General features: G+C 38.4%; 1 protein-coding gene and 1 non-coding gene across 3 annotated transcripts in view; both read left to right on the forward strand.

The window, feature by feature from the left end:
- NTN4 (netrin 4) overlaps positions 1-24490 on the forward strand; it is a 131751-nt gene that overhangs the window by 54285 nt on the left and 52976 nt on the right. The gene's annotated exons all lie outside the window — the stretch shown is intronic.
- LOC119543606 lies at positions 1025-1126 on the forward strand. The gene has a single exon (XR_005218669.1). It is a non-coding gene; the product is annotated as a U6 spliceosomal RNA (small nuclear RNA).

The following is a 24490-nucleotide window of genomic DNA, read 5'->3' on the forward strand; positions in this document are numbered from 1 at the left end:
TCATAATTATGAAGTTTAAAAATTTCAACCTTTAGGAATAAATAATTCCAGTCAAACATAGTAATGCCTGCTTGAATGGAATGCTCAGAAACCAAAGAGCTACTATAGCAAAAAAGTATTTTATAACAAATAGTTTATCATAACCTTTCAAATCCTAGTATAGCCATTTTACGTAAATTATAGGACTTGAAAAGGCAGAATGACAAATTTATAAATGTTGATTTAATACATCTGCTATCCCTCAATATAATAAATAGTACTTTTATCATTTATTTATTGTGCTAAATTTTCAAAAAAGATTTTCATATCTTCAAACACCTTCATGCTATGGAAATTTAATCTTGCTTTTAAATAAAAATGAATTTTTAAAATATTTTGTTTAGATCATTGCCATAGCCATGACAGATGCACTATTTTTTCAGATGATTGTAAGGAACAAATAGATTTCCCTAATAAAGGAAATCTACAAAATTTTATTCCAGCAAAAATCTATATATTTTTAAATTCAGGATTCATTTAAAGGTTTCCACCCTCTTCTAAATTATCTTCCACTGACTGTCTGAACATGATAACTATTTTAAATCTTAAATTTAATTAAGTCCCCAAACAATTTATTGAGTGCCTACTCTGTGTCAAAGATTGTACTAGGCATTGGACTTACAAAGAAGAATAAGATTTGCCCTTTGCCCTTAATCTTACTGTTAAATCAGACAGAATCAGAACTTTATGGTAGTTAAGTACCATAATGATAGTTGGCAAAAGCTGCTTTGGGACAAAAGGGAAGGGCACTTATCTCAGTTAGGTGGTGGAGGGGAAAATGCCAGAGAATTTCTACTAAAGCCTGTATCTGTGGAGACATAAGCATATTGAAAACAAGCAAACAACAAAAAAACCCTTGCTTTTGAAAAGAAGGGAAAGTAGCTTCTTCTAGTTGGTTTATACAGATTGTTTCTCTTCATAATATGCATTCTCCAGATGTTGCAGTGTCTGTCTCTTCCCATTCATTTCTATACCATTTACAGATTCATTATTTAGGGTTGACCATGACAGAACTTGTAATATACAGAGATTAGCATGGCCCCTGAGCAAGGACAACAAGCAAATTCATGAAGTGTTCCATATTTTTTACCCTGATAAAGGTATGAAAAGCCCACAGGTAACATCATACTTACTAATGAAACACTGAAAGCTTTCCTCTTAAGACAAGGGTGTCCACTCTCATCACTGCTGTTCAACATTGTACTATTAGTTCTAGCTGGGACAATTAGGCAAGAAAAGAAATAAAAGGCATCCAGTTGGAAAGGAAGAAGTAAATTTATCTCTATTTGCAGATAACATGACCTTATATATAGAAAACACTATATAATCCACCAAAAGAACCTCCAAACTGTTAGAGAAAATAACTGAGTTCAGCAAAATTGCAGGATACAAGATCAGTATTCAAAAATCAGTTGTATTTCCATACACCAATAATGAAGGAACAATCTGAAAACAAAATTAAGAAAACAGTTTTATTTATAGTATCATCAAAAAGAATAAAATACTTAAGAATACACTTTACTAAGTGCAAGACCCGTACACTGAACCAACTATGAAACATTGTTGAGAGAAGTTAAAGACCTAAATAAAGGGAAAAACTTCCTGTGTTCAAGGATTGGAAGACATAATATGGGTAAGATGACATTACTCCCTAAATTGATCTACAGATTCACTGTGTGTCCCTATCAAAATTCCAACTGCCTTTTTTGAGAAATGGACAAGATTGAACTAAAATGATATGGAAATGCAAGGGATCTCAAATAGCCAAAACAATCTTGAAAAAGAAGAACAAAGATGTAGGACTCTCACACTTCCTGATTTCAAATATCACTAACAACCTCTAGTAATCAAGACTATGTGAACTGACATATAAATCAATGGAATTAAATTGAGAATCTATTGATAAACCCTCACATTTATAGCCAATTGGTTTTTGACAAAGGTGCCAAGACTATTCAAGGGGAAATAATAGTCTTTTCAACAAACAGTGCCGGGACAACTGGACATCCACATGCAAAAGAATGTATTTGGACCCTTACCTAACACCATATACAAGAATTAATTAAAAATGGATTAAAGAACTTAATATTAAGAGCCAAAAGTATAAAATTCTTAGAAGAGTACATAGGTGTAAATCTTCATGACCTTTGATTAGGCAATGTTTTCTTAAATACGACATCAAAAGCACAAGCAACAAAAGAAAAAATAAATTGGACTTCATCAAAATTAAAATCTTTTGTACATCAAAGGACACTATCAAGAAAGTGAAAAGAAAACCCACAGAATTAGAGAAAATATTTGCAGAACATATATCTGGAATGGGTTTGGTATCCAGAATATATAAAAAACTCTTTCAACTCAACAACAAAAGACAATTCATTTTAAAAATGGACAACAGATGTGAATAGACAATTGCCCAAAGAAGATTTGTAAATGTTTAATAAACACATGAAAAGATGCTCAACAGAGAGGTGGGGCAAGATGGAAGACTGGTGAGCTGTATGTTTTAGTTACTCCTCCAGGAAAGTACGTAGAAAGCCAGGAACTGCGTGGACTGGACACCACAGAGCAATCTGTCTTTGGGCATACTTCATACAACACTCATGAAAATGTCGAACTGCTGAGATCAGCGAAATCTGTAAGATTTTGTGGCCAGGGGACCCGCGCCCCTCCCTGCCAGGCTCAGTCCTGTGGAAGGAGGGGCTGTCAGCTCCGGGAAGGAGAAGGGAGAACTGCAGTGGCTGCTCTTATCGGAAACTCATTCTACAGATCCAGACTCCAACCATAGATAGACAGAGACCAGACACCAGAGAATCTGTGAGCAGCCAGCCCAGCAGAGAGGAGACAGGCATAGAAAAAAAAAAAACAACACGAAAAACTCCAAAATAAAAGCAGAGGATTTTTAGAGTTCTGGTGAACACAGAAAGGGGAAGGGCGGAGCTCAGGCCCTAAGGCGAATATGCAAATCCCGAAGAAAAGCCAATCTCTCTGCCCTGTGCACCTTTCCTTAATGGCCCTGGCTGCTTTGTCTCTTAGCATTTCAATAACCCATTAGATCTCTGAGGAGGACCCTTTTTTTTTTTTTTTTTAATCCTTTTTTCTTTTTCTAAAACAATTACTCTAAGAAGCCCAATACAGAAAGCTTCAAAGACTTGCAATTTGGGCAGGTCAAGTCAAGAGCAGAACTAGGAGAGCTCTGAGACAAAACGCAATAATCCAGTGGCTGAGAAAATTCACTAAACACCACAACTTCCCAAGAAAACGGGGGTGTCCGCTCACAGCCACCATCCTGGTGGACAGGAAACACTCCTGCCCATCGCCAGCCCCATAGCCCAGAGCTGCCCCAGACAACCCAGTGTGACGGAAGGGCTTCAAATAACAGGCACACACCACAAAACTGGGCGTGGACATTAGCCTTCCCTGCAACCTCAGCTGATTGTCCCAGAGTTGGGAAGGTGGAGCAGCGTGAATTAACAAAGCCCCATTCAGCCATCATTTGAGCAGACTGGGAGCCTCCCTACACAGCCCAGCAGCCCAGAACTGCCCTGGGGGGACGGCACTCACCTGTGACATAGCACAGTCATCCCTCAACAGAGGACCCGGGGTGCACAGCCTGGAAGAGGGGCCCACTTGCAAGTCTCACGAGCCATACGCCAATACCAAGGACTTGTGGGTCAGTGGCAGAGACAAACTGCGGCAGGACTGAACTGAAGGATTAGACTATTGCAGCAGCTTTAAAACTCTAGGATCACCAGGGAGATTTGATTGTTAGGGCCACCCCCCTCCCCGACTGCCCAGAAACACGCCCCACATACAGGGCAGGCAACACCAACTACACACGCAAGCTTGGTACACCAATTGGGCCCCACAAGACTCACTCCCCCACTCACCAAAAAGGCTAAGCAGGGGAGAACTGGCTTGTGGAGAACAGGTGGCTCGTGGACGCCACCTGCTGGTTAGTTAGAGAAAGTGTACTCCACGAAGCTGTAGATCTGATAAATTAGAGATAAGGACTTCAATAGGTCTACAAACCCTAAAAGAACCCTATCAAGTTCAGCAAATGCCACGAGGCCAAAAACAACAGAAAATTATAAAGCATATGAAAAAACCAGACGATATGGATAACCCAAGCCCAAGCACCCAAATCAAAAGACCAGAAGAGACACAGCACCTAGAGCAGCTACTCAAAGAACTAAAGATGAACAATGAGACCATAGTACGGGATATGAAGGAAATCAAGAAGACTCTAGAAGAGCATAAAGAAGACATTGCAAGACTAAATAAAAAAATGGATGATCTTATGGAAATTAAAGAAACTGTTGACCAAATTAAAAAGATTCTGGACACTCATAGTACAAGACTAGAGGAAGTTGAACAATGAATCAGTGACCTGGAAAATGACAGAATGGAAAATGAAAGCATAAAAGAAAGAATGGGGAAAAAAATTGAAAAAATCGAAATGGACCTCAGGGATATGATAGATAATATGAAACATCCAAATATAAAACTCATTGGTGTCCCAGAAGGGGAAGAAAAGGGTAAAGGTCTAGGAAGAGTATTCAAAGAAATTGTTGGGGAAAACTTCCCAAATCTTCTAAACAACATAAATACACAAATCATAAATGCTCAGCGAACCCCAAATAGAATAAATCCAAATAAACCCACTCCGAGACATATACTGATCACACTGTCAAACAGAGAAGAGAAGGAGCAAGTTCTGAAAGCAGCAAGAGAAAAGCAATTCACCACATACAAAGGAAACAGCATAAGACTAAGTAGTGACTACTCAGCAGCCACCATGGAGGCGAGAAGGCAGTGGCACGATATATTTAAAATTCTGAGTGAGAAAAATTTCCAGCCAAGAATACTTTATCCAGCAAAGCTCTCCTTCAAATTTGAGGGAGAGCTTAAATTTTTCACAGACAAACAAATGCTGAGAGAATTTGCTAACAAGAGACCTGCCCTACTGGAGATACTAAAGGGAGCCCTACAGACAGAGAAACAAAGAAAGGACAGAGAGACTTGGAGAAAGGTTCAGTACTAAAGAGATTCGGTATGGGTACAATAAAGGATATTAATAGACAGAGGGGAAAAATATGACAAACATAAACCAAAGGATAAGATGGCTGATTCAAGAAATGCCTTCACGGTTATAACGTTGAATGTAAATGGATTAAACTCCCCAATTAAAAGATATAGATTCGCAGAATGGATCAAAAAAAATGAACCATCAATATGTTGCATACAAGAGACTCATCTTAGACATAGGGACACAAAGAAACTGAAAGTGAAAGGATGGAAAAAAATATTTCATGCAAGTTACAGCCAAAAGAAAGCAGGTGTAGCAATATTAATCTCAGATAAAATAGACTTCAAATGCAGGGATGTTTTGAGAGACAAAGAAGGCCACTACATACTAATAAAAGGGGCAATTCAGCAAGAAGAAATAACAATCGTAAATGTCTAAGCACCCAATCAAGGTGCCACAAAATACATGAGAGAAACACTGGCAAAACTAAAGGAAGCAATTGATGTTTCCACAATAATTGTGGGAGACTTCAACACATCACTCTCTCCTATAGATAGATCAACCAGACAGAAGACCAATAAGGAAATTGAAAACCTAAACAATCTGATAAATGAATTAGATTTAACAGACATATACAGGACATTACATCCCAAATCACCAGGATACACATACTTTTCTAGTGCTCATGGAACTTTCTCCAGAATAGATCATATGCTGGGACATAAAACAAGCCTCAATAAATTTAAAAAGATTGAAATTATTCAAAGCACATTCTCTGACCACAATGGAATACAATTAGAAGTCAATAACCATCAGAGACTTAGAAAATTCACAAATACCTGGAGGTTAAACAACACACTCCTAAACAATCAGTGGGTTAAAGAAGAAATAGCAAGAGAAATTGCTAAATATATAGAGACGAATGAAAATGAGAACACAACATACCAAAACCTATGGGATGCAGCAAAAGCAGTGCTAAGGGGGAAATTTATAGCACTAAACGCATATATTAAAAAGGAAGAAAGAGCCAAAATCAAAGAACTAATGGATCAACTGAAGAAGCTAGAAAATGAACAGCAAACCAATCCTAAACCAAGTACAAGAAAAGAAATAACAAGGATTAAAGCAGAAATAAATGACATAGAGAATAAAAAAACAATAGAGAGGATAAATATCACCAAAAGTTGGTTCTTTGAGAAGATCAACAAGATTGACAAGCCCCTAGCTAGACTGACAAAATCAAAAAGAGAGAAGACCCATATAAACAAAATAATGAATGAAAAAGGTGACATAACTGCAGATCCTGAAGAAATTAAAAAAATTATAAGAGGATATTATGAACAACTGTATGGCAATAAACTGGACAATGTAGAAGAAATGGACAATTTCCTGGAAACATATGAACAACCTAGACTGACCAGAGAAGAAATAGAAGAACTCAACCAACCCATCACAAGCAAAGAGATCCAATCAGTCATCAAAAATCTTCCCACAAATAAATGCCCAGGGCCAGATGGCTTCACAGGGGAATTCTACCAAACTTTCCAGAAAGAACTGACACCAATCTTACTCAAACTCTTTCAAAACATTGAAGAAAATGGAACACTACCTAACTCATTTTATGAAGCTAACATCAATCTAATACCAAAACCAGGCAAAGATGCTACAAAAAAGGAAAACTACTGGCCAATCTCCCTAATGAATATAGATGCAAAAATCCTCAACAAAATACTTGCAATTCGAATCCAAAGACATATTAAAAAAATCATACACCATGACCAAGTGGGGTTCATTCCAGGCATGCAAGGATGGTTCAACATAAGAAAAACAATCAATGTATTACAACACATTAAAAACTCGAAAGGGAAAAATCAATTGATCATCTCAATAGATGCTGAAAAAGCATTTGACAAAATCCAACATCCCTTTTTGATAAAAACACTTCAAAAGGTAGGAATTGAAGGAAACTTCCTCAACATGATAAAGAGCATATATGAAAAACCCACAGCCAGCATAGTACTCAATGGTGAGAGACTGAAAGCCTTCCCTCTAAGATCAGGAACAAGACAAGGATGCCCGCTGTCACCACTGTTATTCAACATTGTGCTGGAAGTGCTAGCCAGGGCAATCCGGCAAGACAAAGAAATAAAAGGCATCCAAATTGGAAAAGAAGAAGTAAAACTGTCATTTTTTGCAGACGATATGATCTTATATCTAGAAAACCCTGAGAAATCGATGATACAGCTACTAGAGCTAATAAACAAATTTAGCAAAGTAGCGGGATACAAGATTAATGCACATAAGTCAGTAATGTTTCTATATGCTAGAAATGAACAAACTGAAGAGACACTCAAGAAAAAGATACCATTTTCAATAGCAACTAAGAAAATCAAGTACCTAGGAATAAACTTAACCAAAGATGTAAAAGACCTATACAAAGAAAACTACATAACTCTACTAAAAGAAATAGAAGGGGACCTTAAAAGATGGAAAAATATTCCATGTTCATGGATAGGAAGGCTAAATGTCATTAAGATGTCAATTCTACCCAAACTCATCTACAGATTCAATGCAATCCCAATCAAAATTCCAACAGCCTACTTTGCAGACTTGGAAATGCTAGTTGTCAAATTTATTTGGAAAGGGAAGATGCCTCGAATTTCTAAAGACACTCTAAAAAAGAAAAACGAAGTGGGAGGACTTACACTCCCTGACTTTGAAGCTTATTATAAAGCCACAGTTACCAAAACAGCATGGTACTGGCACAAAGATAGACATATAGATCAATGGAATCGAATTGAGAATTCAGAGATAGACCCTCAGATCTATGGCCGACTGATCTTTGATAAGGCCCCCAAAGTCACTGAACTGAGCCATAATGGTCTTTTCAACAAATGGGGCTGGGAGAGTTGGATATCCATATCCAAAAGAATGAAAGAGGACCCCTACCTCACCCCCTACACAAAAATTAACTCAAAATGGACCAAAGATCTCAATATAAAAGAAAGTACCATAAAACTCCTAGAAGATAATGTAGGAAAACATCTTCAAGACCTTGTATTAGGCGGCCACTTCCTAGACTTTACACCCAAAGCACAAGCAACAAAAGAGAAAATAGATAAATGGGAACTCCTCAAGCTTAGAAGTTTCTGCACCTCAAAGGAATTTCTCAAAAAGGTAAAGAGGCAGCCAACTCAATGGGAAAAAATTTTTGGAAACCATGTATCTGACAAAAGACTGATATCTTGCATATACAAAGAAATCCTACAACTCAATGACAATAGTACAGTCGGCCCAATTATAAAATGGGCAAAAGATATGAAAAGACAGTTCTCTGAAGAGGAAATACAAATGGCCAAGAAACACATGAAAAAATGTTCAGCTTCACTAGCTATTAGAGAGATGCAAATTAAAACCACAATGAGATACCATCTAACACCGGTTAGAATGGCTGCCATTAAACAAACAGGAAACTACAAATGCTGGAGGGGATGTGGAGAAATTGGAACTCTTATTCACTGTTGGTGGGACTGTATAATGGTTCAGCCACTCTGGAAGTCAGTCTGGCAGTTCCTTAGAAAACTAGGTATAGAGCTACCATTCGATCCGGCGATTGCACTTCTCGGTATATACCCGGAAGATCGGAAAGCAGTGACACGAACAGATATCTGCACGCCAATGTTCATAGCAGCATTATTCACAATTGCCAAGAGATGGAAACAACCCAAATGTCCTTCAACAGATGAGTGGATAAATAAAATGTGGTATATACACACGATGGAATACTACGCGTCAGTAAGGAGGAACGATCTCGTGAAACATATGACAACATGGATGAACCTTGAAGACATAATGCTGAGTGAAATAAGCCAGGCACAAAAAGAGAAATATTATATGCTACCACTAATGTGAACTTTCAAAAATGTAAAACAAATGGTTTATAATGTAGAATGTAGGGGAACTAGCAGTAGAGAGTAATTAAGGAAGGGGGAACAATAATCCAAGAAGAACAGATAAACTTTTTAACGTTCTGGAGATGCCCAGAAATGACTATGGTCTGTTAATTTCTGATGGATATAGTAGGAACAAGTTCACAGAAAGGTTGCTATATTATGTAACTTTCTTGGGGTAAAGTAGGAACATGTTGGAAGTTAAGCGGTTATCTTAGGTTAGTTGTCTTTTTCTTACTCCCTTGTTATGGTCTCTTTGAAATGTTCTTTTATTGTATGTTTGTTTTCTTTTTAACTTTTTTTTCATACAGTTGATTTAAAAAAGAAGGGAAAGTTAAAAAAAAAAAAAAGAAAGAAAGACAAGGAAAAAAAAATGATGTAGTGCCCCCTTGAGGAGCCTGTGGAGAATGCAGGGGTATTCGCCTACCCCACCTCCATGGTTGCTAACATGACCACAGACATAGGGGACTGGTGGTTTGATGGGTTGAGCCCTCTACCATAAGTTTTACCCTTGGGAAGACGGTTGCTGCAAAGGAGAGGCTAGGCCTCCCTATATTTGTGCCTAAGAGTCTCCTCCTGAATGCCTCTTTGTTGCTCAGATGTGGCCCTCTCTCTCTGGCTAAGACAACTTGAAAGATGAAATCACTGCCCTCCCCCCTATGTGGGATCAGACACCCAGGGGAGTGAATCTCCCTGGCAACGTGGAATATGACTCCCGGGGAGGAATGTAGACCCGGCATCGTGGGACGGAGAACATCTTCTTGACCAAAAGGGGGATGTGAAAGGAAATGAAATAAGCTTCAGTGGCAGAGAGATTCCAAAACGAGCCGAGAGGTCACTCTGGTGGGCACTCTTACGCACACTTTAGACAACCCTTTTTAGGTTCTAAAGAATTGGGGTAGCTGGTGGTGGATACCTGAAACTATCAAACTACAACCCAGAACCCATGAATCTCGAAGACAGTTGTATAAAAATGTAGCTTATGAGGGGTGACAATGGGCTTGGGAAAGCCATAAGGACCACACTCCACTTTGTCTAGTTTATGGATGGATGAGTAGAAAAATAGGGGAAGGAAACAAACAGACAAAGGTACCCAGTGTTCTTTTTTACTTCAATTGCTCTTTTTCACTCTAATTATTATTCTTGTTATTTTTGTGTGTGTGCTAATGAAGGTGTCAGGGATTGATTTAGGTGATGAATGTACAACTATGTAATGGTACTGTAAACAATCGAAAGTACGATTTGTTTTGTATGACTGCGTGGTATGTGAGTATATCTCAATAAAATGATTAAAAAAAAAAAAAGATGCTCAACATATTTAGCCATTAGGAAAATGCAAATCAAAACCACAATGAGATGCCATTTCACACCTACTAGAATGGAGATTATTAAAAAAAAAGAAATTACAAGCATTAGAGTGGATGTGGAGAAATAGGAAAACTCATTCATTGCTGGTGGGAATGTAAATGGTGCAGCCACTGTGGAAGACAGTTTGACAGTTTCTCAGAAAGTTAAGTATAGAATTACCATATGACCCAGCAATTCCACTTCAAGGTATATTCCCAAAAGAACTGAAAACCGGGACTCGAGCAGATATTTTCACACTGAGGTTCACAGCAGCATTATTCACAATTGGCAAAAGAGGGTCCATCAAGTAGTCACTGAGCTGACTGTTTTAAAAAGCAGTAACTTTGGATGGATAGGTATTGAAGAAAACCAATCTTTCAGTAGCCATGGGTGTTGTTTCTGGCCATGTACAGATGAACATGGATTTCTTAATGACTCTATAGTCTGTTAAAGAGTTGCCAACACAAGCATAACTTTTTTATAAATCAGTATTTCCACCTTGATCTTTCATATGAACCTACTCAATAATGAAGACTCTGCTTTACAAGATTCACCTAAAACAAGCAATTTTGCAATATGAAAAGAAGCATCTGCATGAATTAATTCAACAACAAAAGACTATGGAAGAAAACATGCCCTAGCAACTGGCTTCTTGTACAACAATCAGGGGTTCATTTATCTTAAACAAGTCAACTTTTGTAACAACCTCCGCACTGTATAGAATACTGAGTGACAGTCAAACAGAGCTGTCAAGGGAAAAGGAAAACAGTGGAAAGTGTGCCTTAGAATAAATTTTTCTAAAAAACCAACTTTGCAAGGGAATGCAAAGTAGTCTCTGACAAGGAATTTTCCTTTAAAATAACCAGAAGCTATGTGAACACACTGAGCAAGTGAATGGCAATGGGGGTGAAAAGTATTAATCCCCAGAGCATTTCTAATAGACTTTACCTGGCCACCATCCCCACCCCACCCCCAATTGCAAAAATCCATCTAAATCCTAAAAGGCGTTGAACAAAACCCCACAGAAGTTTCATTCTCATGTCAAACACTGCTTGACAGGTGAGTTGCTTACAAAATGAATTTCCCAGGTCTTGCCTGACAGCAGTTGTGTTCATAGTTTTAAGATAGAAGTTATATATTATTAACTCCACATTTACTATTTCTAAAATTATTAAAATTAAATAGGTACTAAGAAATTGTAATTGATATGATCCCTTTTGCCCTCAAAGAGATTATATCATAAAGTTATTTTAGGTGTTTGTGGGAAAGAAAAATCCTCCTGTTGACATCACTGTTTGGTGGAGCCTCTAATATTTTGGGATTCTCTTGGGAATTCTGTTCCACGTTCCATCACTGAGTTGAGTCGTGACCAGGGAAAACTTTAGGTATAAAAAGACAAGTGCAAAGTAGGATTGTGAAACACGGTAACAGATCAAATAAAGGGCAAAGACAGAGTGAAATCACTTGGCCATGTAGCAACTGTCCTAAAACTCAACACAGTGATCAGGCAGCAATTTGGCTTGGAAGAAATTTCCAATAATGTAGCTGTGAATGAGATTGTTTCTTATATAGTATTATAGGAAACTCAAAGGCTGTCTGCAAACAAGAACTGCAGCAAGATTCTAAAGACATTTCTTCTTCTTTTGCTCTGTATATTGCAGCTAAACAAACTGTAGCTGTTATAGAGGAGACAAAGAGGCCAATTTGATATTCTAGGGCAATGAAAGTCTTAGATATACTGAAAAAAATGGCTTAAAATCAGAGTTCCTTATTTTATTGTCATTTTATTCATGCAAATCTGCATTATGCATGTAACCTAGCTCAATTCTCTTGTAGGAACTAGCCAAATCAATATATCTTAGATGGAAATAAAATTTGAAAGCCCAGTACTCAGAAACAATTTTAAAACCTCATTGGCAACAAAGAACAAATAAAAAACAGTTCTATGCAATAAAGTAATGGTAGACAAAAAAATCTCATAAAGTGGTAATAGTATGATCTTATCTAAATGTAGTCTTTATAAGCCCCCTGGGCATTACAATTTTTAGTTCAATGTTATTTGCATTTTTATGGCAGAAATATTTATTACAATCCCCAGAGGGAAGATAACTGCCTGACGATACTAAAAAGAGGAAGCTAGTAGAATTAATCTTGTGAAAATATAAGACATTCAGAACTCACTTAGCTATAAGAAGCATGTTGAAATTCCATTTTTGAAAGTAAATCTTCAAGTAGACTTGATAGAAAACTTTTACGTAACATGTGGAGGGTAAGAAATGGCAATATTAAAGGATAAATTTTAAAAGGGTAAGAATCATGACTCTCACACAGATAGAAAATGAACGTGTCAAAGATTTGTGTAACACATTGAATTAAGAAGAGATCCAGTAAGACATTACGAAGGAAAATTCAAAGAACCATAAATAAGGAATGCCAAAATGGATTTACAAATAGATGCAAAATAGGTCTATACACAGGACAATGATCAATTGCATTCTACCAGACACAACTAATTTGCATTTCTATAGACAAGAATAATTTCCATTATTTTTAATTTTCTACAACTTACAGAATTGTCAAATGATAACAAAAGCTCAATGATAATAAAAAGCAGAAAATAATGCAGAAGGTGTGCTAGACAGGACATTCAGTAATTTTTTATGACCCATTTCAAAGTCTTTCACAATTTTTCCTTACAGCAAAACATGATTGCTGATTAAGAAAATATGCAAAAAAAAAAAAAAAAAAAATTCTGCCAGTGAGGTTTCCCAAAGGAGGCTATATTTGAACCTTTAAAGTCCATGATGATATATAAAAGTAGTCCTTAAGCCTGGACCCACAAAGAGAGACAGAAAGAGAAAGAGACAGAGACAGAGAGATTTGCTTTGTTCTAGGAAATCATTACTCTGAATCTTACGTAAAATTACTAAAGAACCCAAAATTTAAACTAAACTGTTCACTTACAAAAATAAAACACTATTGTATCAATAGTACATTTTAAAACAATGGGAATATTATAAAACCTTCTTTCACTTGGTTTTTAAAGGGAGGTTGTTTTATTAATAGTACTTTTATATTCAAAAGTGTTTTGCAATTTAATTTAAAGGCCCAAGTTATGCTTTTCTCTCCTGATGCAGTTTCTGTCTTCCTTTCTGCAGATAGGTGGCTTTGGGGTGTTTCATTTTTACTTTGTTTTGTTTTTTGGCTAATCATCCAATTTTTGCAAAGGGGGTGATAATAAATGTTGTAAAGATAAACCACAAAACTTAATTTTGGTTCTTAATTCTAGCTATAATATTGAGCGCACACACACACATACACTCACAAAGAATCTGCTGAACCACAACTTTAAGCTGTCTTGGAATCAAATGCCCACATTTTGGAGTACACAAATTTGGTAGCATTTGGGTTCCCTCCCTCCCTTCCTTCCTTCCTTCCTTCCTTCCCTCCTTCCTTCCCTCTCTCTCTTCTTTCTTTTTTTGTGCATGCTTCTGAAAACACCTTCAACTCCCTATTTCTTATGCTAAATAGCATGCATAATAGCACAAACTTCCATTTAAATATATACATCAAAGCTTTGGGGGCATACAAAAATTTGTACATGAGAAAATGAAAATAAGCCAGCAACATCAATCTGAAGAATTTACCTGATTCATTAGGTTTTGCACAGTGTTCTCATTTATCATTCTTTACAACCTAACTTAAAATGACTGCAATGATTTGAAATAATTAGAATAAGCAAACTCACAGAGTCATAATCTAGAATATAGGTCACCAAGGGACAGGGTGGGGATTGGGAATGGGAAGTTAAGGCTTCAAATGTATAGGGTTCCTATTTGGAATAACGGAAGTGTTTTGGTAATGGATGGTGGTGATTGCGGTCGCAGTTGACTCGTCTGGGGGAGGGTGGCGGCCGGTTGCTAAATCCTAGGCTCCCAGGATTGCTCCGAGGGTACCGGCGGCGGGGGCTCTTTCCCGGAGGCGAGGGCGAGGCGGGGGACTTGGCCAGGTCCCCGGCGGGAGGCGTGCAAAGTATGGAGGGCGGCGAGAAAGGAACAGGCAGGACACGTTTCTTTTAGGATGAAGAAAACCAAGAGAGTTTATTAGGGGAGAACACAAGCTTATATCGGGCGGTTTAGAGGGCGGGGTAGCTGTAGAGGTTAAAGGCTTGGATTGGTTCTGAGAGGGCGCGGAGGTTGATTGAAAAGGGGCGAGAGTTGCTCCCGTAACGGTGTCTGGCAACAATGTATGCGCACCGGTGGTGATGGGAGTTGCACTGGCAACGGGGAGTGTCCGGGCAAGATAAGGGGGTGGGGAAAAGGCGGTTCCCTCCGGCAAGCCTCCCCTAACAGTGGTGTATTTTGGGTGAGGAAATGGGGCCTGCCTCCGGCCTCACTTTCCCAGGCCCGGGGGGCTGTAGAGGGCGCTGTCGCCCGTGCCCACTACCCTCCCCAGGGGTGGATCCGGTCCCCCAGCCCAGGCCCGCCAAGTTGAAGCACGTAATCAGTGTCCCGCAGGTGATGATAGCACAATATTGTGAACACAATTAACAGCAGTGAAATATGTATCTGAATATAATTAAAAGGGGAAATGTTAGATTGTATATATGGTAACAGAATAATTTTTAAAAAATCCATAGAACTGTACTACACAGTGAACCCCAAGTTAAAACACACACTATAATTAATAGTACAATTATAAAAACTTGTTATCATTAATTGTAACAAATCTACCACACTAATGCAAGGTGTTAACAATACAGTGTGGTATATGGGAATTCTGTATTTTATGCATGATTGGTCTGTAAACCCACAACTTCTCTAATAAAGGGAAAAAAAAAAAACTGCAAAAGTCATAACACTGCATGCTATTACTATCCCTACCAGATCGTTTCTAATAGGGATAATAATAACATAAAGGAGGTGCTATCCACAAAGAGTAAATCTTTAGAGTCCATTTACATTCTTGTTATTTCTGTTTGTAAATGTGGTATTCAATGGAATTTCTTGTAAGTAGGACTTGTTGATACTTGCAGTAGCCCAGGACACCCCTAGGAGGTGTCAGAATTTTCATTGCACAGACAGAAAGACTTTACATCTAACCAATAAGGAGCTAAAAGTATTCTCTATCCCTACGTGGCCTGAACTTATGAATGCCAGGAATGGGAAAATGGAGCCATTCCTTCTGTATTCAGCTATCTCCAAAGATGCTAGGCATCTCCCAGAGGAATGGGACTACATATTTACTTAATAACAGATCTCCCTCCAAATGGCTCACCTTGAGTCCAAACTAGCCTTTGTCCTGAAGAGCTCTTAAAGCACAAATTGATTTGGGACACAGAAATTTATTTAAGTAATATCCTATAGAGATGTGGCCAAAATGGATCCTCAAAATCCTACTCCCCAGTGCCTTATAATAAAAACTCAGTTTAAGGATTAAGATGACTCTGGAGTCAGACTGCCATAGTTCAGATTGTTCCAACGCTCACTGACTTTGTGACCTTGGACAAATTACTTAAACCCTTTGGGCCTCAGCTTCCTCATTTGTAAAATGGCATAATAACTGTTCCTACCTTCTAGAATATTCACCACCACCCCCAGCCTCCGGGTGGGCCTGGCTGGGTCCAGCCTCCTGGGGGAACTGCTGAGTCACAGGAGCCTCCCACAAGCAGCCGAGAGCTCTGAGGGGAGGGTGAGACAACCCGGCAGCAGCCACGTCAGATGGGGAAGGAGACTCTCAAGTCTTGGCACAAAGGCTCTACCTAGACCGGGTCCTGCATAGGTCACGCACACAAGCAACGCACACAGACCAAAATCAACAAATTCTTATTGAACACCTATTATATGTCGTTTCCTGAGATTTCAAAGAAATTTAAGCCATTGTTTCTTCCCTGCAAGGCCTTAAAATTTACTGGAGAGAGACAGATAAACACTATTTTGTCTTGAAATTTGCATTGGCCCCATTCATGCTTTTTTTTCAGGTTTTTCAGCCAGAGCAGATTCTTGGCAAAATAGTCAAGTAGGCAAAGTTTGTCTGTAGCTCCTTCCCTCTCCCCTTAAGGCATTCCCTTTCCCTCCTCCAGAAAGTCCCTTGTTCCTCTAGGTAACTCTCCTGAGTCTAGTTCCAAGACTCAGAACCAATAGCTGTACCCCCCACTGTTATATGTTTTGCTAAAAATTTAAGGGTTCGCCCCTCCTGGAGGTAAGTGCATTTTTGTAGGGAGCTCCTGAACATAAAACACCATTCAAGACCCAAAGGAATGAATCTCTACAGGATGAATCTCAGGCCACAGGCTAGCAGGAAGAGACAAGTCTAAATACTGGACAGTTTTCGTTACTTTAATCACAATAGTTTCTGCCCTTTACCTATCTTTATTTTATTGCTGCCATGCTTTCTTATAAGAGCTGTTTTCTCTAGCATTCAAGTACAAACCAAAGAATACATTGTAAAGCTTTTTAATTGTTTCTTTTATTGTATTATTGGGCAAGCATTTGGATACTGAACCTTCAATCTATTTTACAGCATTCTGACAGTGTATTTCAAGCTGCCTTTTCCACAAAACTCAATTGTCATGCCTCATATTCACCATAGAACTCATGCTTCTTCTGTTAATTTAAAAAATGCAAATCTTTAATGGGAGAAAGGCATACTTAATTCATTAATGAAAAGACATGCTTTCTATTCAAAGAGTTTGTGTTGTAGCATTATTGTGAATGTTTTTGTCCTGCATAAGAGCAGCAGGTTCTAACAGGCTAGCCCGTTAGTTATTAGAATCTCTCTCTTTTCGTGCAGAAGAAGTTCATTCTTCCACAAGTTAATCCTTGTCTCTAAAAAGGACATGCTATCTTTTTAGAAATCAATCAGTTTTTGCCTTCATATTTTGTGTTAAATTGCTGCGTAGCCTTGTTTCAGTTTCTAAATCACTTGTTGTAGCTTAATGGAGGTCCGTGAATATACTGCATCTGCCCGTAAGTGGGCATTGATCTCTGATTCATAGAATAGGCACTGTTTGTATCCTCTTTTCACAAACAGTTTTTAAAGTTCCAGAGATGATATGAAAGAATACTCATATTCCACTGGAATTCCAAGTTGCAGAGTAAAGAATGAGAATCTAATCAGGTATATATTAAAAATGAAGGCATAGCAGCACAAGGAAATAATTTATGAAATTCAAGAATTTCTGAATATTTAGCTGTAAAACAAATCATTTTTTTTCACTAACTTTCATTACAATTTTTAGTAGGATGTGAACAACAGGAGAGAATCAAACAATGACTGTTCCTTTCTTTCTTGAAAAACAACTGACAGCCAAGTTCTATCAGACATTTCTAATAGAATTCAGTTAATGTGACTCCTCCAAAGCATTAACCAGACTGATTTTCTGCTTTTATAATTCCGTTATAGTGAATGTCTCTGATGATGATGAACTAGACAATGATGTACACCTTTATATGGAAGACAGGATTACTTTGGTCACAAGCAATGGGATAAGTGAAATAGAGAAGGGGGAAAGCAATAGGAGAGAAATAAGAAAGAATAGAGTTTATTTGAGTTTAGGTACAGCCAGTATCAACAAATGAAAGTCCGTTTTCAGAGAATATCTATTAAAGTTTACTTGCTTCATCATTTGTGCCACATCAAGTGGTGGTGCCTGTGATAAAGAAAAAATATTCTCCTAGCTCTCTCCAGTTTGATTTTTCAGATGATTCTGGAAAGGCTCTGCACTGGTAGCATAGCAACAGGACCCGCTAAAGACATTTAAGTCTTCTCTGGTAGCTCAGAATGTACTATGGGTAGTTGCCTGCAACCAAGCTATAAGCATAATACCAAGAAGCAGGCTTAAAATCATAGATCCTTAAGAACAGAAGGACCCTAAAAGTTGTCTTAGCCAATCTTCCATCTAATTTCTAAATGCTCTACAACAGAAGTGATTATCTAATCCATATGCTTGACTTTGTCAGTGACCAGATTCTCACAACCTCTTGCATTGGCCAATTTCCTCAACCACATGGTTGCAACTTCCAATGATAGATCCAAAAGATAATAATTTCCTCATTTTGCCCCCACTGAAGTTCTTATGTCTAAAATCTCAAATGTGAAGAAATGATATTTTCTCTTCCATGTCTTTTTGGCTCTAGTACATAATATTTGTCACCAGAGTGCTCAGCTGTTAGTAAGCATGTTGTTCTAGTAATTCCTCAGATTACTGTTTCAAAGTTTGTAAGAGTCCCACCTTGTAAGAGAAATATGCTAAAAATGACTGGCAAGTGGATCAGTATTAGTAACAATCTCAATTAGATATGGGTAGGAAAACTTTTGACATCAACAGAGAAAATTATCCAGTATAACAGAGGGGTTTAGAAAATTCATAGAATGTCCAGAATGCCAAGGTGTACCTCTTGGGTAATTAAGAATTATAGTGTTGTTATTAAAGTAGATTTCTCATTTTCCAATTAGACAGCCAAACACTACTCTTCTTCATCTAAACCTTAAGTACACATTCCCATTTTTCTGCCTTTTTTCTTGTACCAAACAAGAGCTATGTTTAACTTGTTATGAAAGTTTCCTTTTTCTGTTTTTATTTTTCCAATGAAGACCTAGTTTTACTTGCACATTTTTCACGTGCATTAAATAGTGGGTGATCTTTCAAGCTTGAACAGCAACAGTTGTATTGCTGAGGAAGGATTTCTTATTTAAAATGGCCTAGGTAATGATTTACAGCTATTTTTGGTAATTCTCAAAACGACAGTTCCTTGAATTCTTTTGCATGCAGAAAAATTTGCTGGGCTGGCATCTTTCAGACCCTGGGAGGTTCATCCCAATCCTCAGCATGTGGGAAGAAGGGAATGCTCTGAAATCTTTATTCCAGAGGGAATTAACCTGTCCACATTATCTTGTAGTATATGTGAATGTTTGATGACGTTACCCTAAATATCTGTGACCTCCTGAGGCCTGGAATTTGTGGACCAAGACTAACCTATGAGTTGTTGGCTGAGATTATATATATATTGTTTGTGAACTTTGCAAAACCAAAACCAATAAATTGAACCTATAATGTTAGTTGAGTTCCTCTAAAAAAAAATTAACAATACTTTGCAGCATCTACCTTTATATAGTATATACTCAGTAAATGATTGTTAAAGAGAAGAAAGAATGCCAATAGGCAGTATTAGTTAAGTGGAGATCAACAACCTTTTAAATTCTGATTATCAGAAGATGCATGTGGGTTTCACAGGCTGTTGGAAAGGCATAAGCTAGGGCAAAAAAAAAACTATAAAAAAATTATAAGGGAGGAAGGGTACAAAGACATAAAAAGTAAAATAGAAGTGAGGCAGAAAGACAATTTTTAAAAAGAAAGTGCATTTAATACTCCTTTCAATTCCCTTCCTCAAACCCTAACAGATTGCCGTTGCCTGCACAGTAAATTCCAGCTTCCTTAAACTGATGTTTAATCTGTCCTACAGACTGAAGCCAAATTACTTCTCCAAAACACATCCTCAGGTTTGTTAATTGATGATTCCCTGAGTGTTTCTTTTGGCTTCTTATCTTCTCAAGAGAAATCCTATGCACCCTTAAAGACACAGCCTCAGGGACTCCACTTCGATGTTTGATTTCCTAACCATGGTCTCTGTATTTATACTCGTTGACATCTTCTGTAAGTCCCTCTTCAGTTAGTACTCCACTGAATCCCTTTACGGCAATGATGGATTGGTGGTGGCTTATTCCAGGAATTCTGACTCTAATTCTATCAAATTATTTCTATCCTGGGTATTGTGTATGTGTATTTTGTTTGCTTTGTTTTATTTTTTGGCAGATTATAGAATCTAGACAATTACAAAACTGCTTTTCCTATTAATCTCCCTTAGGCTACCAACTTCTGCCAGCTACATAAATATGCCTTCACATTACTAAACTCTTCAACATTGGAAAAATTTTCCTGAGTCAATTTTTCCAAAGCTTCCATTTTGTTTGAAATCAGTATCTACTACTACAAGTAAGCAAAGTATCATCTAGCTTTTACTGAGAACCTTTAAAGAATGCAGAAGTTTTTTGAGATGAAAGAATTTCTATTTTTTTCAGGATAAGAGGGAATGCTGAATAAAACAGATTTAATATAAGCAGTAGGACTGAACATCTCTACTAGAATATATGAAAAATTAGATATCTGGGAGCTAGGATGAAAAGACCTCACTGTTATAGAGCAGTAGAAACTGAATCCTGCAGTTCTCCAAATTTAAGTGCCAATTTGTCTTTAGAGTTTGCCTGGATGTGTGAAAGGAGATGTCTAGTGAACTGTTAAAACTCCATGGGGGAGGTGGGGCAAGATGGCAGACTGGTGAGCTGTAAGTTTTAGTTACTCCTCCAGGAAAGTAGGTAAAAAGCCAGGAACTGCGTGGACTGGACACCACACAGCAATCTGTCTTTGGGCATACTTCATACAACACTCATGAAAACGTGGAACTGCTGAGATCAGCGAAATCTGTAAGTTTTTGCGGCCAGGGGACCCGCGCCCCTCCCTGCCAGGCCCAGTCCCGGGGGAGGAGGGGCTGTCAGCTCCGGGAAGGAGAAGGGAGAACTGCAGTGGCTGCTCTTATCGGAAACTCATTCTACTGATTCAAACTCCAACCATAGATAGACTGAGACCAGACACCAGAGACTCTGAGAGCAGCCAGCCCAGCAGAGAGGAGACAGGCATAGAAAAAAAAATAACACGAAAAACTCCAAAATAAAAGCAGAGGATTTTTGGAGTTCTGGTGAACACAGAAAGGGGAAGGGCGGAGCTCAGGCCTTGAGGCGCATATGCAAATCCCGAAGCAAAGCTGATCTCTCTGCCCTGTGGACCTTTCCTTAATGGCCCTGGTTGCTTTGTCTATTAGCATTTCAATAACCCATTAGATCTCTGAGGAGGGCTGTTTTTTTTTTTTTTAAATCCTTTTTTTGTTTTCTAAAACAATTACTCTAAGAAGCCCAATACAGAAAGCTTCAAAGAATTGCAATTTGGGCACATCAAGTCAAGAGCAGAACTAAGAGAGCTCTGAGACAAAAGGCAATAATCCAGTGGCTGAGAAAATTCACTAAACAACACAACTTCCCAAGAAAAGGGGGGTGTCCGCTCACAGCCACCATCCTGGTGGACAGGAAACACTCCTGCCCATCGCCAGCCCCATAGCCCAGAGCTGCCCCAGACAACCCAGTGTGACGGAAGTGCTTCAAATAACAGGCACACACCACAAAACTGGGCGTGGACATTAGCCTTCCCTGCAACCTCAGCTGAATGTCCCAGAGCTGGGAAGGTGGAGCAGTGTGAATTAACAAAGCCCCATTCAGCCATCATTTGAGCAGACTGGGAGCCTCCCTACACAGCCCAGCAGCCCAGAACTGCCCTGGGGGGACGGCATTCACCTGTGACATAGCACAGTCATCCCTCAACAGAGGACCCGGGGTGCACAGCCTGGAAGAGGGGCCCACTTGCAAGTCTCAGGAGCCATACGCCAATACCAAAGACTTGTGGGTCAGTGGCAGAGACAAACTGTGGCAGGACTGAACTGAAGGATTAGACTATTGCAGCAGCTTTAAAACTCTAGGATCATCAGGGAGATTTGATTGTTAGGGCCACCCCCCCTCCCTGACTGCCCAGAAACACGCCCCACATACAGGGCACGCAACACCAACTACACACGCAAGCTTGGTACACCAATTGAACCCCACAAGACTCACTCACCCACTCACCAAAAAGGCTAAGCAGGGGAGAACTGGCTTGTGGAGAACAGGTGGCTCGTGGACGCCACCTGCTGGTTAGTTAGAGAAAGTGTACCCCACGAAGCTGTAGATCTGATAAATTAGAGATAAGGACTTCAATAGGTCTACAAACCCTAAAAGAACCCTATCAAGTTCAGCAAATGCCACGAGGCCAAAAACAACAGAAAATTATAAAGCATATGAAAAAACCAGACGATATGGATAACCCAAGCCCAAGCACCCAAATCAAAAGACCAGAAGAGACACAGCACCTAGAGCAGCTACTCAAAGAACTAAAGATGAACAATGAGACCATAGTACGGGATATGAAGGAAATCAAGAAGACCCTAGAAGAGCATAAAGAAGACATTGCAAGACTAAATAAAAAAATGGATGATCTTATGGAAATTAAAGAAACTGTTGACCAAATTAAAAAGATTCTGGACACTCATAGTACAAGACTAGAGGAAGTTGAACAACGAATCAGTGACCTGGAAGATGACAGAATGGAAAATGAAAGCATAAAAGAAAGAATGGGGAAAAAATTGAAAAACTCGAAATGGACCTCAGGGATATGATAGATAATATGAAACGTCCGAATATAAGACTCATTGGTGTCCCAGAAGGGGAAGAAAAGGGTAAAGGCCTAGGAAGAGTATTCAAAGAAATTGTTGGGGAAAACTTCCCAAATCTTCTAAACAACATAAATACACAAATCATAAATGCTCAGCGAACTCCAAATAGAATAAATCCAAAAAAACCCACTCCGAGACATATACTGATCACACTGTCAAACATAGAAGAGAAGGAGCAAGTTCTGAAAGCAGCAAGAGAAAAGCAATTCACCACATACAAAGGAAACAGCATAAGACTAAGTAGTGACTACTCAGCAGCCACCATGGAGGCAAGAAGGCAGTGGCACGATATATTTAAAATTCTGAGTGAGAGGAATTTCCAGCCAAGAATACTTTATCCAGCAAAGCTCTCCTTCAAATTTGAGGGAGAGCTTAAATTTTTCACAAAGAAATGCTGAGAGAATTTGCTAACAAGAGACCTGCCCTACTGGAGATACTAAAGGGAGCCCTACAGACAGAGAAACAAAGACAGGACAGAGAGACTTGGAGAAAGGTTCAGTACTAAAGAGATTCGGTATGGGTACAATAAAGGATATTAATAGAGAGAGGGAAAAATATGGCAAACATAAACCAAAGGATAAGATGGCCGATTCAAGAAATGCCTTCATGGTTTTAACGTTGAATGTAAATGGATTAAACTCCCCAATTAAAAGATATAGATTCGCAGAATGGATCAAAAAAAATGAACCATCAATATGTTGCATACAAGAGACTCATCTTAGACACAGGGACACAAAGAAACTGAAAGTGAAAGGATGGAAAAAAATATTTCATGCAAGCTACAGCCAAAAGAAAGCAGGTGTAGCAATATTAATCTCAGATAAAATAGACTTCAAATGCAGGGATGTTTTGAGAGACAAAGAAGGCCACTACATACTAATAAAAGGGGCAATTCAGCAAGAAGAAATAACAATCGTAAATGTCTATGCACCCAGTCAAGGTGCCACAAAATACATGAGAGAAACACTGGCAAAACTAAAGGAAGCAATTGATGTTTCCACAATAATTGTGGGAGACTTCAACACATCACTCTCTCCTATAGATAGATCAACCAGACAGAAGACCAATAAGGAAATTGAAAACCTAAACAATCTGATAAATGAATTAGATTTAACAGACATCTACAGGACATTACATCCCAAATCACCAGGATACACATACTTTTCTAGTGCTCACGGAACTTTCTCCAGAATAGATCATATGCTGGGACATAAAACAAGCCTCAATAAATTTAAAAAGATTGAAATTATTCAAAGCACATTCTCTGACCACAATGGAATACAATTAGAAGTCAATAACCATCAGAGACTTAGAAAATTCACAAATACCTGGAGGTTAAACAACACACTCCTAAGCAATCAGTGGGTTAAAGAAGAAATAGCAAGAGAAATTGCTAAATATATAGAGACGAATGAAAATGAGAACACAACATACCAAAACCTATGGGATGCAGCAAAAGCAGTGCTAAGGGGGAAATTTATAGCACTAAACGCATATATTAAAAAGGAAGAAAGAGCCAAAATCAAAGAACTAATGGATCAACTGAAGAAGCTAGAAAATGAACAGCAAACCAATCCTAAACCAAGTAGAAGAAAAGAAATAACAAGGATTAAAGCAGAAATAAATGACATAGAGAACAAAAAAACAATAGAGAGGATAAATATCACCAAAAGTTGGTTCTTTGAGAAGATCAACAAGATTGACAAGCCCCTAGCTAGACTGACAAAATCAAAAAGAGAGAAGACCCATAT

Source organism: Choloepus didactylus, chromosome 8, assembly GCF_015220235.1.
Source record: "Choloepus didactylus isolate mChoDid1 chromosome 8, mChoDid1.pri, whole genome shotgun sequence".
NCBI classification, from domain to species: domain Eukaryota; kingdom Metazoa; phylum Chordata; class Mammalia; order Pilosa; family Megalonychidae; genus Choloepus; species Choloepus didactylus.